At 39.0% G+C, this 16181-nt stretch overlaps 1 long non-coding RNA gene across 1 annotated transcript in view; it reads left to right on the top strand.

Annotated features, from left to right (window-relative positions):
- The window catches only part of LOC141787177 (uncharacterized), a 116347-nt gene extending 115702 nt beyond the window's left edge, over positions 1-645 (top strand). Inside the window, exon 3 of the long non-coding RNA XR_012598042.1 lies at positions 335-645. This is a non-coding gene — a long non-coding RNA (uncharacterized LOC141787177). The remainder of the gene's footprint in view (positions 1-334) is intronic.
- The last annotated feature ends 15536 nt before the right edge of the window (positions 646-16181 follow it).

Here is a 16181-nt window from a genome sequence, read left to right as displayed (position 1 = left end):
GCCTATAACAGGATGTAAAGACCCCTCAGTGTGTGTGTGTGTGTGTGTGTGTGTGTGTGTGTGTGTGTGTGTGTGTGTGTGTGTGTGTGTGTGTGTGTGTGTGTGTGTGTGTGTGTGTGTGTGTGTGTGTGTGTTAGGTGGGGAGCTACGCAGATGTCAAAGTTACCCACTAGTAATGAAATGTCAGTTTGAAACCCATCTTACGTTAGCAGGACAGAAAATAGCTTCTTCACAACTGCACTTGTGCAAGAACAGATATTTGTAACTGGTTAACTTATTTTCCTCTGAGCTTAAATTGCCCACCTTTTCTTTTCTTTTTTTTTCTTTGTTAAAGGTCCACAGCCGCAGGCTGTCTACAGCAACAATCCAGGGGAATCTACAAGCAAAGAGAGCTTAGGGACTCCCAGAAGGATCTGTGCTAGCTGACCTTAACAGGGCCCTGACAGTGTAAGACTATAGCAGCATAACTAAGAGCTGGTCTAGACCTGTGTCGGCTCTGACCATAAGCTTCACCAAAAAGGAAATTTTTAAGTCCACTCCTTACGTAGAGAGGGTGTCTGCCTCCTGGACTCTGGCTGGTAGAAGGTTCCAAAGAAGAGCAGCCTGATAACTGAAGACTCAACCTCCCATACTACCTTTGGAGACTTCCAGGTACCAACTTCCTGACCCCCATCACCAAGCACAAGCACCACACTTTCAACACTGAGATTTTGTCATCACAGCCCCAACTCTCTGGAATTATTTTCCTCCAAACATCCACAGCTAAGACTCACTTTTCTCTATAATCAACTTAAAAACTTCCTTCACAAAAACGCTGACACCATGCAACCCCTACTACAACTATGTCTCAATGATATCTTTCTGTGTTTCGTACTTCTGTTTTGCCCAACATGTAAAGCATCTTTGAGCATTTTGAAAAGTGCTGTTTAAGTCCTATAAGTTATTGTAAATTATTAGAAGTGATTGAAATATAAAGACATAAAGGGAATTTGAAAAGTGAAAAAGACACCTTGGTCCTACTCTGGAAAATCAAAAAGCCTAATTGTGAATGGAACACAAATATCCCTGAACCTTTTCCAGAAGCTGTAAATATGTCATTTTACCCCCAAACACTATTGTTACAATTAGTATCACCATCACTAACGCCAGGTATTTTTTTTACCTGATACTCAATTAAAAAAAATGCTTCAAATCAAAATACTTTGAAGTACAACAATACATGGAAAAGTAAAGTACTCTTCTTCAAAATATCAGGGAGTGGTAAAAAATAAAAATAATAATAATAATAATAATAATAATTGAGCTGGGACCTTTTATTTTCAGTCTTCCCATTCATTGGACACGTGAGCCTTGTTCAGCGAGTGAAGGTTGTAAGATTTTTTTTTTCAATAATAAAGTTAAAAAATATTTTACTCCTTAATTACTAACGTTGTGTGAAACTCACCTGAACAGGTCCTTTCTGGAAAAAATAAAAAATAAAATAGATAAATAAAAAAATGATAATAATAAAAAAAAAAACAGGATGGTTGCTGGAAAACACGCCCACCTTTGATGACTTCAGTGAATGGCCTGAAGCTACCCAGGGACCCATTAAACTCAGACAAACCTAGCATAATGAAAATCATGTAAACACATTTGCTTGGGTGAAAATCACCCGTCAATAGTGTTTGGGTTAAAAAAAAATGACTGTTATAAGTTAGACTCATTTATTTATCTTTATGGAAAAATTGGTTAATGAATATGCTGTGTATAGTTTCACGTTTTCCAGTAGCAAACCTTTGACTGACAGGAGATAAAATTCCATGTAAACCCTCTAAACGCCTTTGAAGTAGACTTTATAGCAAAAAAGTAGCGATCTAGTTACAGGCCAAGGCTGCACACTGTCTGCCTGTCGGTCAGCACATTATCCAATCAGACAGTGACATATGGTGAGAAATCAGGGCTTTGTCTTGGGAGATCTAAAGATAAGAATCGTATTTCCATTAAATCAATGAGCTGTGTGCTTTACTGTGATGAATAATGCATCCCCCTCTCAAACCTGCTCCCCTTCCTCCAGTCCTTCCTCTCCCTCCCCATCACTTTATGTTGTGATGCATGCTGTGTTGCAGACTCTCAAATGTTTCGTACCTTTGCTCTTCATCATAAAGTAAAGGTCTTAATCTCTTTCTGTGAGTGCTTCATTATCACTTCGCTATCCTCCCAGGCTAACAGAAGAGGATGGCAGGAGCATGCACCAGAGATGTCGACCAGACCTTTTGTTGTGCAGGGAGGATATACCCTTTGTGATGATAATCAGCCTGGAGACAAATGCTAAACAAATATTAATTTGTGTCTCTCTCTAAAATGTTTGACTGTTATGAGATTTTAAAAAAAGAAAGTAAATAAATTAGATTACAGAAGTTTGTGCGCAGCAGCACATTTGCAAATGATATGCTGGCACTAAAGTTGAATTGTAACAACTACTCCCAGACAAACTGCCTCTCTGCATGTCCCACAATACATTAGCCCCCTCTTTTACCTCTCTGTCGCTTGTCTGTCCCCTTTTCAACACTCCGCCTACCTGAACCCATTAGGTCCATTAAGTCCCATTAACTGTCTCCCCCACTGTGAACTTAAACCAAGCCAACATCCTTTACACCCATTCACACTGACAAGGCTGCCGGGGACACAATAGACCAGGTCCCACTCCTTTAATAACTCTGTGTATAGAAGTCTACAGGTGCGTGTAAAGCCCTATTGATCCCCTGTGGAGAGGCAAGGCTAGCAGTCCACGGTAGTGTGCAGCACTGACCTTGTCTCCCTCTGTCTAATTAATTAAAACTTCACAGCAGGACTGACAACTGATGGATTGCCCTCTTGTTGATTGTTACTATTGTGGTAAGTGCACATGCATGCGCACACACACACTGAGTTGTGCATACATGCGATGTCATGTGGAGCACAGAGGGGTATAAAAGGAATTGTGGTTTGCCTGATAATGGCGGTGGCAGCAGAGCAGAGTGGTCGGTGCTGTGTGTATGTGTATTTGATGTGAGGAATCCAAAAAAAAAAAAAAAGCTGGTTACCTGCTCTAAATACCTTTCCTACCACAGAGATGAGATAGCCTCAAAATGTGTGCAGTTCTGTCTGCACCTGCTTATCCTTCACATAACAGTCCCTGCCTACCTGTGTCTTTGTACTCTATCCCTCACCCTCCCTTCATCCGACTCAGCCAACCAAAACTACAGTGTGTCAACCTCGTTTCATCATTTTCTGTTCACTCTTTCAAAAATTCTTCTTCACCTCCTGCTCATGCTCCTCTCTCAGCTGCACTGTGGCTATTTGTATGAGCGCTGATATATTGGTTCACAGAAAGTTTGAGCCTCTGTATTAAGTCTGTATGTCTCAGACGATCATGTGACTGCAGCAACCTGTTTGTCCCTTGTTCTTTCATTAAATAAGACAGCTGAAGCTTCATTCGACATCATTTCTCTCCCAGTGTTGTCTTGCAGTGAAGGTAACCCAGTACAAAAGCACTGTGAGTGTTGGTTCACAGAAGCCTCTCTCAGTCTACATAAATTGACTGTCTGCGTTGTGATCGTATCTGTCAATCCCACAGGGTTTTAGTTATTGTTATCTAACCTTAATTCATTTGTACAGCAGTGTCAAAGGCTGCCACAGAAGGTGCCAACCTGCCCGTAGGGATTTAATGAAGCTTATTTGCACATCACACACTCTCTCACATATTACTGAAAGCAGGTAATTTGGGGTCTGGTTTCTTGCCCAATGACATTTAGACATGAAGGCTGGAAAAGCTGAAGGTGGAACAGCTTCCTCACTCAGATGGAGTGAGGAACTCACACAAGGGCATCTAATTAAATACAAATACTGTAGGAAAGCAAATGTATGTCAGTTTAAAAAGTGAGCCTCATTTATCACATAGATCCAGTACACACAGAGTGAAATATTTTGAGCATTTATTCATTTTCATTGTGATGATTATGGCTTACAGTTAATAAAGCCCCAAAGCCAGTATCTCAAAAACTTAGATTACTTAACACCAATAAATAATGATTTTTAATCCAGAGATGTGCGCCTTTAGAAAAGTGTGATATAAATTTAGAGATAAATGAATTACTTTGCTAATGAAGTTCTTTTTTCTCTACATTTTTGCCAAGTCAGTGTTGTATTACTTGAGTCTGAATATGTAGGACATGACTCAGATTGTGCACTGATGATTGACTTAGGGTGTATTTACACCTAGAATATATCGGGCAGTTGTTCTGAAACAGTGAGCCCACCCACTCCCCGCAAGTCCAGTTCATTTGAGAGTATGTGAACACAGCAATCACACTCTTAAGTGCCAAGTAATGACAAATTGTCGAATATCGTCTGTCCTTGATCTGGACTCAAACACTGGTAAAGAGGACTTGACCCGTTTTTTTCTCTTTTTTTTTTCTTTTTTTGTAATTTTTCTTTTACTTGAGCTGTGGTGATTCCATTACAACACAACGCTACAAGTAATCAGATTGCAAGGTCACTGAAAACAAGTTTTTTCAAACACATCATTCAAGGTTCCAAATGTATTTTTCTTTCATATGAACAGCAAACGAAGGTGTACTGATGCAAGACATTTGTTATTCAGTCCAAGGTATCATGCTACTGAATGTTTACATCCGTTCTGTACTTTAAGGTTTGAGTGCGTATCTAGAATGAAACCCTTCTGTTCATTTTAATATTGACTCAAGAGCACTCAATAGTTTGTCATTTCCCAGTCCATGCACAGTTTAGAGAACAATGTTTGCTGTTACTGCTCGCTCAAGAAAACTATCAATACACAGTGTTCTGCTCTATTAATGCTTAACTCTTGTCTGAGAAGCTGGAGTCATGGGTTTGTCTGGTGGGAGTGCCCCTGCTGTATTAGCTCATACACAACATATCGCAGATTCAGGAAAATTATCATGATAAGTCACATATTTCCTCAAATGCCTGTTAAAGTTCATTCTATCAAGATCAAAACAAGTTGGGGTGAAGCCTTTGAGTCTCTCATAGATCAAGTGATGTAGGAACATTTCTGGTTGGATGCACAGGGAATTACAGGATCCAACAAATCCCATAGAAACTAATACAAGATTAATAAAGGCTGCAATCTATGGCGTCTAATCAAAACAAATATATTCTTGGAATTTGTCTTTATGCAGCACTGCTCTCTATTCTTCAGAAATATTCAGATGAAGAGTTTCCTGACTTAAAATGTGCTATGAAAAATTCCTTCTGTTTCACTGTTAAACAGATTATACCATGTTCTCAGAGTTACTCTGGAGGCGTTTGTGCAGGAAACTGACTTATTAGGATGAACCCCTTGAGATGCATCATCCTAATGCCGAGGGATACCAAACAAAATCACATACATAGAAGGATCATCTTGAGGAAGGAGAGACAAACAGAGAGCATATATGTATGTGTGTGTGTATATATATATATATATATATATATATATATATATATATATATATATATATATATATATATATATATATATATATATATATATATATATATATTATACATTAAAATGAAGAACATTAAATACTCAAAATTACAAAATAGTAGAGCTGAACAATTAATCTAATTTAAACCGACATCGTAATGTAATAGAGTGCAATTTTTAAATCGCAAAGGCTGCAATTTGAAAAATGATAATAAAAAATTAAAGTGCTGTTACTTTATTTGTGTTTTACAAGAAATCAGTAACATTTTATACAATTAATCTTTATATTTCTGTTCACACAGTGTTTCTTTTCCAGTTTATAAAAAAGTGCACTCCATGTGTTGACATATTTCAGTGATTGAGCCAGAGATTTGGTCTTATTTACATTTCTGCATAGTTTTTGTGTGAGATTTATAGACGAGAGGATTCACATCTACTTTTTATAATATTGTTCATACCAGGCCTGTCTTTCTGCAGAGCTTTGTTCCTTGCTCGGATCCTATTAAAAGTAATTAATGATAATTTTGTTACATGCCTACAAGGCTTAAAGGTAAATAAATCAGTCAATATTTTACTGTGATTCTAGTAGTTAAATCAAGATATGTTAATTGTATTAATTCATCTCATTTTATCATAACATGTAGGCTTGGCCTACAGGAAAGAATTGTTTATACGTTAACAGTATCCTTTGTTGTGTTGGTCATACTATAGAACAGTTTATTGCTTGCGTTCAGTGAATAATGTAGATGATAAACACCCCCAATCGCAATATTGGCCAAAAAAAAAAAATTGCAATTAGATTATTATCTTAAATCATTCAGCCTTAAAAAATAGTCTTAGTTAGTTGTTCTATATGGATGGACGACACTTCAAACAGAGAGACAGCAAATACAAGCAGAAGTTAATATACAAAAAGTTTACCTTAAAGCCATGAGAAGGCCCAAGTTGACAGTTGTATAAGTTCACCTAATTGTGAGGGGATCACACAGTCCAAAACCATTTATGAATTTAAAAAGACCACAAAAAAAAAAGAAAAAGAAGAAGAAAAAAAACCTGACAAAGTGAATGATCTGCAGAATAATCCACCTACGTAGAAGAGAACAGAGCATTCTTGAATATGCTAAATGATGAAATTGACCAGATTGGAACTAAGAAATTATTCTAATCAGCAGGAGCTTTGAATCTGAAAGTTTTTCCATCGTACATTTCACAACAATGAGCAATAAATGAGGGAAGGAAACGAAGGACAAATCCTCAAGAGAACTTTTTTTTGGCATGTGTGTGTGTGTTTGTGTATTAAAATGAGGTCTAAATTGAATACATTTTGGGAAATAACATCCTAACCATCCATAAGCGGAAGTATCAATTGAGAGGGAAGTTTCTTGTGAACATTACTGTGAGATCGCTACCAAAACCGACTTTGCATAAATCATCATCAGCTTGTGGTTTAAATGACGGTCTGGAGTCAATCCAGACACCAAGATGTTTAGAATTTTCCACGCCATGCAGAGGTGTGCCATCGCTACAGGTGATGACAACAACAGAATGGTTCAAATTTTACACATAATGATTGCTAAAAGTGCTAATCCTGTTTAAATGAATGAATAGATAAATACAAGTTCATTTCTTTGGTTAGTTTCTGGGTTGATTTGTGTCACATTTATTTTTAATGTGTTGAAGGCTACTTTTTGACCAGAAGTTGTCTGCATTTTTAGCAGCAGAAATGACCCCATAGAAGGTGAAGACAGTGGCAGAGTGGCTGTGGCTCAGTGCTAGAGCCGAACTGAAGGTCAGGCATTCAATCCCAGATCCTTCAGTCACATGGCAAAGTGTCATTGAATAAGACACCAAACCCCAAATTGCTCCTGGTGCTGTTCAGTGGTGTGTGTGAATTAGATTAGCTAATGATCTCACCCCTCCCATTGGTGAAGTGACAGTAGCCTCCTTTTGTAAAGGTTTAAAATAAAGTCAAAACAAAACAACTCATAGATTCAGATGATTATTTAAACAATCTCATTAGTATTATGTTTAAAGTCTTTTCCACCAAATAATGCAAACTGCATCTCCAACACACTGACCAGTTGGATGAAAACTTACCACAAAAAACTTTTTTATCTCACTAGTTTCAGCTCCACTATTCTGCACTTGAACCAATCCTGGAATGTAAATGTGATCATCTTTCATTCCAGTCATCTCAGCCTTCCTCAGTCCGTAAAAGACATCTAAATCTCAAATCCTTAAATGATATCTTTCAGTTGAAGAAATGTCGAGGAGAGGATTATGCAGTGAAGACTTAAGAGATTTTGTCTGGAACACCAGTGAAACCACAACAATACCTCAGTGTCTCCTTCTCAGTCTTGGGGGAGCTGAGTTGAGCTAATTAGCCATAATATCAGCAAGCAAACTCTCTTCGCTTCGTTGACACACACAACAGCCTCTAATTGACTGCCGGGAGTTTTGAGGCTTAAATGCAGCAAAGAAGCAGGCTGTACCTTGATGATTATGAGGTTTGGGGATATACTGCATTACATACTGCACATTCTTGCAGAACCAATCCAATGTCACGAACTTCAAATGCAACACTGCTTGGATAAACAAAGACATGCTCAAACATTGAAAAAAACCCAAAGGAAAGAGAAACATTTTGTACGGCACTTTGAAACTGAAGGCGTTTGTATTTTGGTTTGTGCTCTGAATATTTTTTATTTATTTATTTATTTTTTTGGGAAAAAAGGGAAAGGAAAGACTTCTGTTCTCTGTCACTGGTTTGCACATCCATTAGACCATGCATCCTACAATTATCACGGCAGCAGAAGTATCAGGTTATACATTTACTGCTCTATCTCCTTGTCTTTCTGATAAAATTGAGTGCTTAGAAGATATTGCATTGACAGCCTCAAGGCGTATGTCTCTTGACCACACACACACACACACACACACACACACACACACACACACACACACACACACACACACACACACACACACACACAACACTCAGTAGAGATCGATAATAACTTATTATGCCAACCACATAACAAAACAATTTCAAATTGGATGAGGCTGAGGTAGGGGATGAGTGGAGTAATAGGGAGAGAAAAGCAGGGATATTGAACATAAACATCTATTTTCTGATGGGGGTTTGAGGTGGGACAGATGGCCTCTTGAGTCATTTAGACGAATCATCCATTTTTAAAAGGGATTTGATGGAAACCAATCCCCCTGTCTGAGTCTTTCAAGCATTTCCCCACGATTTCAACAACCAGAGAGTCTTACTGTCAATCATTCCCAAGCAAAGCGCACATGTCACTTTGAACCTGGCAGTGCAACATGCACGTGTGCAGTACAACAGCATGAATCCTGACCGTTATATTTGTCTGAGCATCTCTGCCATCCTCACTGCATCCAATCTTTTCTTCTCTTAGAGAGCAGGGAGAGACAGAGAGAAAGACAGAGAGGGAGAGTAGGAGGAATATGATGGGGGCCTCACCTAACCTCTGGGGAAAGGCCAGTGCATTAGACAGAGAACAGATCAGTTCCAGCTAAGATGAATATGAGTGCATAGATTGGTCTACTGTCTGGGGAGACTCAGAAATGCAGTTTTGTGTACGCCAAAGCTGTGATGCTCGGAGGCAGCAAGTGAGGAGGGCAAGGAAGGAGGCAATCACTGCATAACCAAACAGACCCTGAGCGGAGCACATCAGAGCCAAGGGCCAAGCAGAGACAGATACAGATTGCTTATTGAGCTGTTTTTAGAGTGACGGTATTAACAGCATATGGCTGAGAAAGAGTGCATTACTGAGAATAGTTAATGCTCTTGGGCTTTGTTGCTCCGTAGATTTTGCAGAGGGTAATGCCATGGAGAGGAGTTGATGGCAAAAGATATTATTATCAATATTTTTCCATGTCCGTAGTAACAATATTTACTTGCCATCACCTCTCATTACCAGCGAAGTGTTATATCTCCTCACTAATGGCATCAGTTATATTTAGTGATGATCGTCTTTATCTCCATCATTATCATCGTGATTACATCTCTTATTTGTGTTTAGAGCTTTTTGTCTGACTGATAATCAGTTGTTCTTTTGAAAACAGCCTTTTATTCATACTGAGAGTAAAATCAATGGCAGAAAATGTATATCCATAAGGATGAAACTTTTGAGCTGCACCAAACAATAGAAAGTGTGCATTTACATCAGTTTTCCTCTAAGACGCGCCCCTCTCAGTTGGACTGAGTGGCAAAACAAACCCAAGAGGCAATATTCGGTTTAGAAAAATGAAGCCGATGTGGGAGTGTGAAAAGTTGCTGTTCATCGAGAATCCACATGAGGCTTGCTTCAGAAAGACAGGAATCAACGTACACAAAAAACCCTGACTTTTGTGGCATAAAAAAAAACTTATTTACAGCCTGGTTATCAACAATTACAAACAAACAAACAAACAAACGAAACCCCATAAAACTAAAATAACAACCAAAAATAACAAAAAAAAAAAAAAAACGCTTAGGTCTGAAATGCTATCGGTACTCACAGTGCAAGGGTGATTTTTTTTTTCTACCACAGTGGTTTAGAAGATAAAAATTGTTAAGAATTGTCTGATTGTCCAATCAGAGACACAGCCCAGATCATGTGACTGACGGCGCCCTATAACTGTTAAACAGGAAGCTTAAAGCTCACATCACATCCAACATGGCCACGTCCACTGACTGGCTTCATTTCACTGTTTCAGGAACAGACTGGTGACATTGCGTAGACTTAGTAATGTCACGATACCAAAAATATGATTTGATACAATACCATACTGATACTTACTTGTGGGTCTAAGAAAGGTTTGTAAATTGTGCTAATATTTCATACACACACACACACACACACACACACACACACACACACACACACAAAGTTTTATAGATTACATGCAGAATCAAGTCCTGGAGGGAATCCGAACTAATTCATTATTCTCAAGTACAATTCAACTAAAAAGAAAACTAGAAAATATTCATTGTTGGAAAATAATGAGCAGGTAAAATAACCCTGCCAGACTTCATCAGCCCACAGATGTAACACTTAAGTGTCACCTATAGGTTTCTATCATCATTAATGTTAGAAAACTATGCGTCACTTATTGTAACTTTGTCAACACCACACAGCTCTGTGACTCAGGGCTGGGTGTGCTCGTGTGTTTACAACTCTGATTATTTGTCGTATCAACTACAAGCAGTGGTGAACTAGTTTGCTTGTTACAAAGTAATTGACACTCATTTGACTTTTGTGTTTAGGCACGTCCTTTGAATCTGTCTCACCTGCTCTTTAAGGAGGAGAGAATGCTGAACAGTAAGGTGTTTCGTCATGTTCGTAGTGTTTCCTCCGTCATTAGCAAGCTTTATAGACGGGCTTTGATAGGTCTATTGGCTTATGAAGCCGCCCCGACAGTCGGCTTCGTAAGCAGAGTGATGCCAAATTTTGCTTCCCGCTCTGGCTTTTTCATCAAGCTGCGGCTGGTTCACAAGAGCGCTGGAACTGCAAGCCATGTCTGTAACTCCCTCTATATGTTTGCATACAATAAGAAATCAAACTGTGAGCTAGTCAGCCCGAAATCGGATAATTAAGATGCACGTTAACGTTTTCAGACCGAAAACAGCTGTGCGACACATGTAGATAATACTTGCTCACTGTCTAACTTCACAACAACACACACACTTTGGAAAGAGAGCAAGTCTCCGCCCACTCCAGGAGGGAGAGAGGACCCAGCTCTGTGGCTGCAGACTCACAAGTTGCCTGACTCAAAATGTCTCTGATTCAGATAGAAAAAAAATGCCTTGGAGTATTGATACTTAAAACACGTATCATTTACTTTTTAAAAACAGGTTTTATCGATACTTTCTCAGTATCGATATATCCTGCAACTCTACGGAGGCTATGTCCATATTTTAAACAGTCAATAAATAAACCCTACTTAACTATAAGGGGTGTAGCAGTAAACACAGTGAGACCAGGAAAAATGTGGACTTTGACATGAAATTATGACGGCTAGACTTGACATTGAAACATACAAACTACCAAGTGGTCCATAAACATTGAAACATTACCAGAAATTGTTTCCTGACATTTATTATAATCTACTTACCGATGGCAAAGGGGTACATAGCAAGTCTCTTTTGTTTGTACCTTTGTTTTTACACTGTCTGAATCATTTTTTTTGACAAAAAAATGATCAGAAGAATCTGCAAACTTTTGGACAACTTTTGGATTTGGACAAGATTAGTATTACCAGAGGACCTATTGTGTCTCAAAACAGGGACATGGTCATTTCAATATCTTACAATTAAAAACACAGACGTCCACTGCAAGTATTACAAACTATGAAATAGTTTAAGCTAATCCTGTGTAAAAAGGGCTTACGATGGGGGGAACCACTGAACATTTTTTAAAAGCCCCAAATTACTCACGGTTGTTATAAATGGTTACCTGGTATGTGTGTCTCATTTGAAGAAGCAGTTGGACACATTTTACAGATGCTAACATGTTTTACATTGCTGTTATAAACCAAGGCTTTACAGTGTTTTTGGTGTTTTCTTTTTATTGGCTATTTTCCCCACACAGTTTTCATGTTCAATGTTGAAAAGTGAGACATAAGAATATATAGACGGACTTGACAGTTGTGTCAAAACCATTGAAATACTTTTCAATAAAGAAACTCATGAGAGTTTTCAGAATATCACTTTCATTTTTTATTTATTTATTTATTTTTTCTACAGTTTTGCTTTCCAAACATTTTGATCGATCCGCTCCTCTTTTCTTTGGCTTTTAGTAGCCTTAAAAAGAGATAACCCTGACTGCTTTTCAGACCTGTTTGTACAATAAAACACAACAGCTCTTCCCATATTTTTTGTATGGTTCAGAAGTGTATACAGTATTTCAGCCAGTGCTGCCTCTTCTCTCCCTCTTTCTGACACTCAGTGGGCGTAACCGCAGTAACTTCTGCTTGCTGTGACTTCACATACGTACCCTCTATATGTTTCTTTAACTACAGTAGTTGTGAACCTATGCAATAGAAAGTAGTCTAAATCTCACTCAAATCTGCAGTCCTCTGCTTTAAAAAGTCACCAAGTGTCCTGCAGGGTATTGCTCTGGTTTTACAGCATCAGTGTTTTGGGTCACTGTCACAATTCATGTCAACTTCACTTAAGTTGGAGCGGAAACCTGTTTTGTTACTGTTTCCTGCAAGCAGCACACCAGCAAACTGCAGACAGGTTAGCAGCTTTAAGGTATTAATAGAGGAGCAGGTATTTCACCTACTGCATGTGAAGTAATGGAAAACAAACACCTCTTTATAAAATCATGTAACTTGTTATGAAATCTGTGTCTGAATCACATCTCACTTGATTAAATCTCCTGCACCTGATGTCTCTCCCTCGGCACTTCATATCTCTGAATAACACCAGCCTCCTCATGGTTGTTTTTTTTGCATCTTGCCAAGATGCAATGTTGAAAATGATCTCACCGACAGCGAGCGATGTATTTACAGAAATAGTGATGGATTCTCTGTGTGAAAACAAACCAATTAACTAAAGTAGCATCAGCTTCATCTCCACTGCTCGTCCCTCCTCCTCTCTTCCATTTCTTATCAGCACCGTTTTCTGCTGTCACGCCCAGATCCCTGATCGCCATCTCTTACCACCATGTTTCCTCACCTCCACTAATCTCACTCTAACACCTCAACCTCCCGAGGCTCCTGTTCCTCCATCCATGCCGCTATTCTCACTCCTCGCTCATCCCACCCTAATCTACTGACCACCACTTCCCTTTGAACCCCATCTCTCCTCCAACTTTCCTTTTTCTTTTCCTCCCCTCCATTACCTCTGCCATCCCTCCATCCATCGAACTGAGTATTGGCCATCAGGGCGGGGAGTCACCCTGCAGCTGTGTGGAGCAGACACGGATCACACAGCCACTTTGAGCTGAGGGCACAGCCATACATATCTGACACTGTCTCATTTAGCCCACAGATCACTGAACTTAAAAGAGGTTACAGATGAAGCTGATCACACTCGTTTGAGGTGATTTAACCAATTGTGTTCCTTCATTTTTCTTTTGTGGCTCTATGAGGTGGAAGGATCAAGCAGGAGATGGACATTGAAGCAACAAACTGTACTTGTGTATTGATCAGTTTTCTTTTCAGCTCTGATTATTGCAAGACTGAGAGGCACTGACTCCAGTGTTCACAGTGAATTGTTTATTTATTGACCTCTTCTCTTTTACTCTTTACCCAACATTTACAACCCTGGGGCTTCAGAGGGTTATTGACTGTGTTAATATCACGCAAATAGAGTTAGATCTTTTCATTTAGCTCTGATCACCAAAGGTGTTTATAAACAAGGCTTTTAAGGTCTCCTGAGTAGTATTTGTGGGACTAAATCAAACAACAAAGAGCTCTGAGCTATTGGGAGAGACTTTGCATACCTCAAGTCAGTTTGTCATGGTACCTCAACTCACTTCTACAGTCTCAAAGCAGCTATGCAAAAGAAAGGGCCATATGCTTTTTTTATGCTAACTCGCAATGGGATAACCAATGATGCCTGAAGCTACGCTGCTTCATGTTGTGGTTCAAGTGTTGGCACAATTTATGATCACCCTGCTATGGATCAGCTCACACTTGTGCTTTTGGAGCTAGGGTTGGGTGATAATGGCAAAAATCAAATCAGGACTAATCTAACCTTTTGCCTTGATTTCCATTAACCCCTTAGGCCCCAGCATTCACATATGTGGACATTACATTTCTGCCTCTCAGACACATAATACTTCATTTTTCCAAACTTTGACCAATTAACCACATGTAGGGACGCTGCCAATATCATCTTTTGGTGAACTCACAACATTACACTAATTTCAGTGAAAAACCCCCAACATAGTTAAGTACAGTAACACTGCTAACAAACAGCTTATAGAAAACTCGTTACACAAATAATCAAACTTCCCATACAAAGACCAAGTTTAGTCGTTATACCTTTTAGATCTTACTTATCCTAAACAGCAAGGTGTATTAAAAAATGCACATCAGACAAAAGCTTGGGTTAATTCACAACCACCCCACCCTCAACTCAGTTTACTCTGTAATTTTGAAATAAGTAACTGAAATAAGTATGCACAGATGAGCAGTTGAAGGTTATTCATTAAAAGAATAGTTGTGAAAACACAGATCAGCTAGACTAGAAATATTTTGTGGAAAAAAAAAAATCAAATTTAGAGAACAAGGGAGGAATAACTGCAGTGACTGACATGGCAGTTTTACATCAGTTAGAAGCTCTACTTATAGGTTTTGATTATTTTTTTCGATTATTGTCCAGCTCTTGTTGGTGCTGACAATTTTTTGTTTGTGTGAGTAACAAAGGGATGCACTTTGTAATTCTGCTGCTATTTTGGGTCAGTGAGAAAGTTTCCTCCCCACCTTGTCTTTACCCTTTGGAGCAGTAGATGTTGTTTCTAAAAGAGGAATAATTTGAATGGCAGGACATGCTGTTCACAACCACACACTGCCCATTATGTTGTGGAAATTATAGACTGTAACAAAAAATAAATAAATAAATAAATAAAAAAAAAAAAAAGAAAAAAAAAAAGATGGAGGTCACCTTATCGAGGTTGTCACAAAAACTGCTCTACCTGGTGTTAGGCTACAGTATAGGTCAAAAAATCCATGTCCCCAGCCATACCAGATGAGCTGTGGTCAAACTTTAAAAAATAAATACAGCTCGTGAAAAAGTTTCTCACATCTTGCAACATGTCCAAGTCATCTTCAAAAGTTTTATTTTTATTAGTCATTTACATCACGTCAGTGATTGACTGCTGCCATTCTGTGTCTTTTCTGGATTAGTAAAATTCTGGCAGGGGCAGAAGAGATTGGACTTTTGAAAGAAAAATAAATAAATATCTTTTCTCTCTGGGCTCTACTCAGGTTCTCTATAGGGTCCCTCGTATTCACTTAAAACCTTGAGAAATAAATCCTTTTTCTGTGACCTGTTTGGCTTGAAGGCTTCAACAAGCTTCATTTTGTCATTCCTGATACTAACCCTCTTAAGGGTGGGCTATGAGGTTGTTACCCTGTGCACATTATTTCATGTTTTAGGATAAAACACTTCAGGTTGATTATTTTAGTTACATGTTAGCAAAAAGGTGACTGTTGCTCAGATTGTCCCTCAATCAGAGGAGTTTGATCTCAGTTCCTGCAGTCACAAGACAAAGTGTCCTTGGACAAGACACTGAACCACGAACTTCTCCTGCTGTTGCACACTGCACACTGTAGCTAACACTTGTCCCCTACTTCATAGGCCTCTGCGTGTGAATGAGTGAATGAGACAAGCAGTGTAAAAGGAGCTTCTACCAAGACACAAACATTTTAAGGCCCAATAGACAAAGTTTGATGTTTCTTAATGCTGTTTAGAGTCCAGACGCTGACACAGTGGATGAAGAATGCACTGTGGAAATTGAAGAGGAATATGAGAGAATCCATGCACAATTATTCCTCATGTCCCAAAAGGCCTGAAAAGGGCTACAGTGCTCGCAGCCTTGGGGTACTTGGAGACAAATCCGTCAAAAAACGCACTGCCCCACTGAGTTCCTACCCCTACCCTGTTTGCTGTAGAGCTACCGGAGCAACTTGCTATTTCTGCTTGGTGTCAGGCTCTGAGAACACAGGCATGCTGGCTACAAAGCTC

This window comes from Halichoeres trimaculatus, unplaced genomic scaffold (genome assembly GCF_033239565.1).
Source record: "Halichoeres trimaculatus isolate MK-OKI-2021-1 unplaced genomic scaffold, fHalTri1.1 fHalTri1_scaffold_2, whole genome shotgun sequence".
NCBI lineage: Eukaryota > Metazoa > Chordata > Actinopteri > Labriformes > Labridae > Halichoeres > Halichoeres trimaculatus.
Note: the sequence above shows the minus strand (reverse complement) of the source record. Positions and strands in the feature narration are given on the sequence as shown.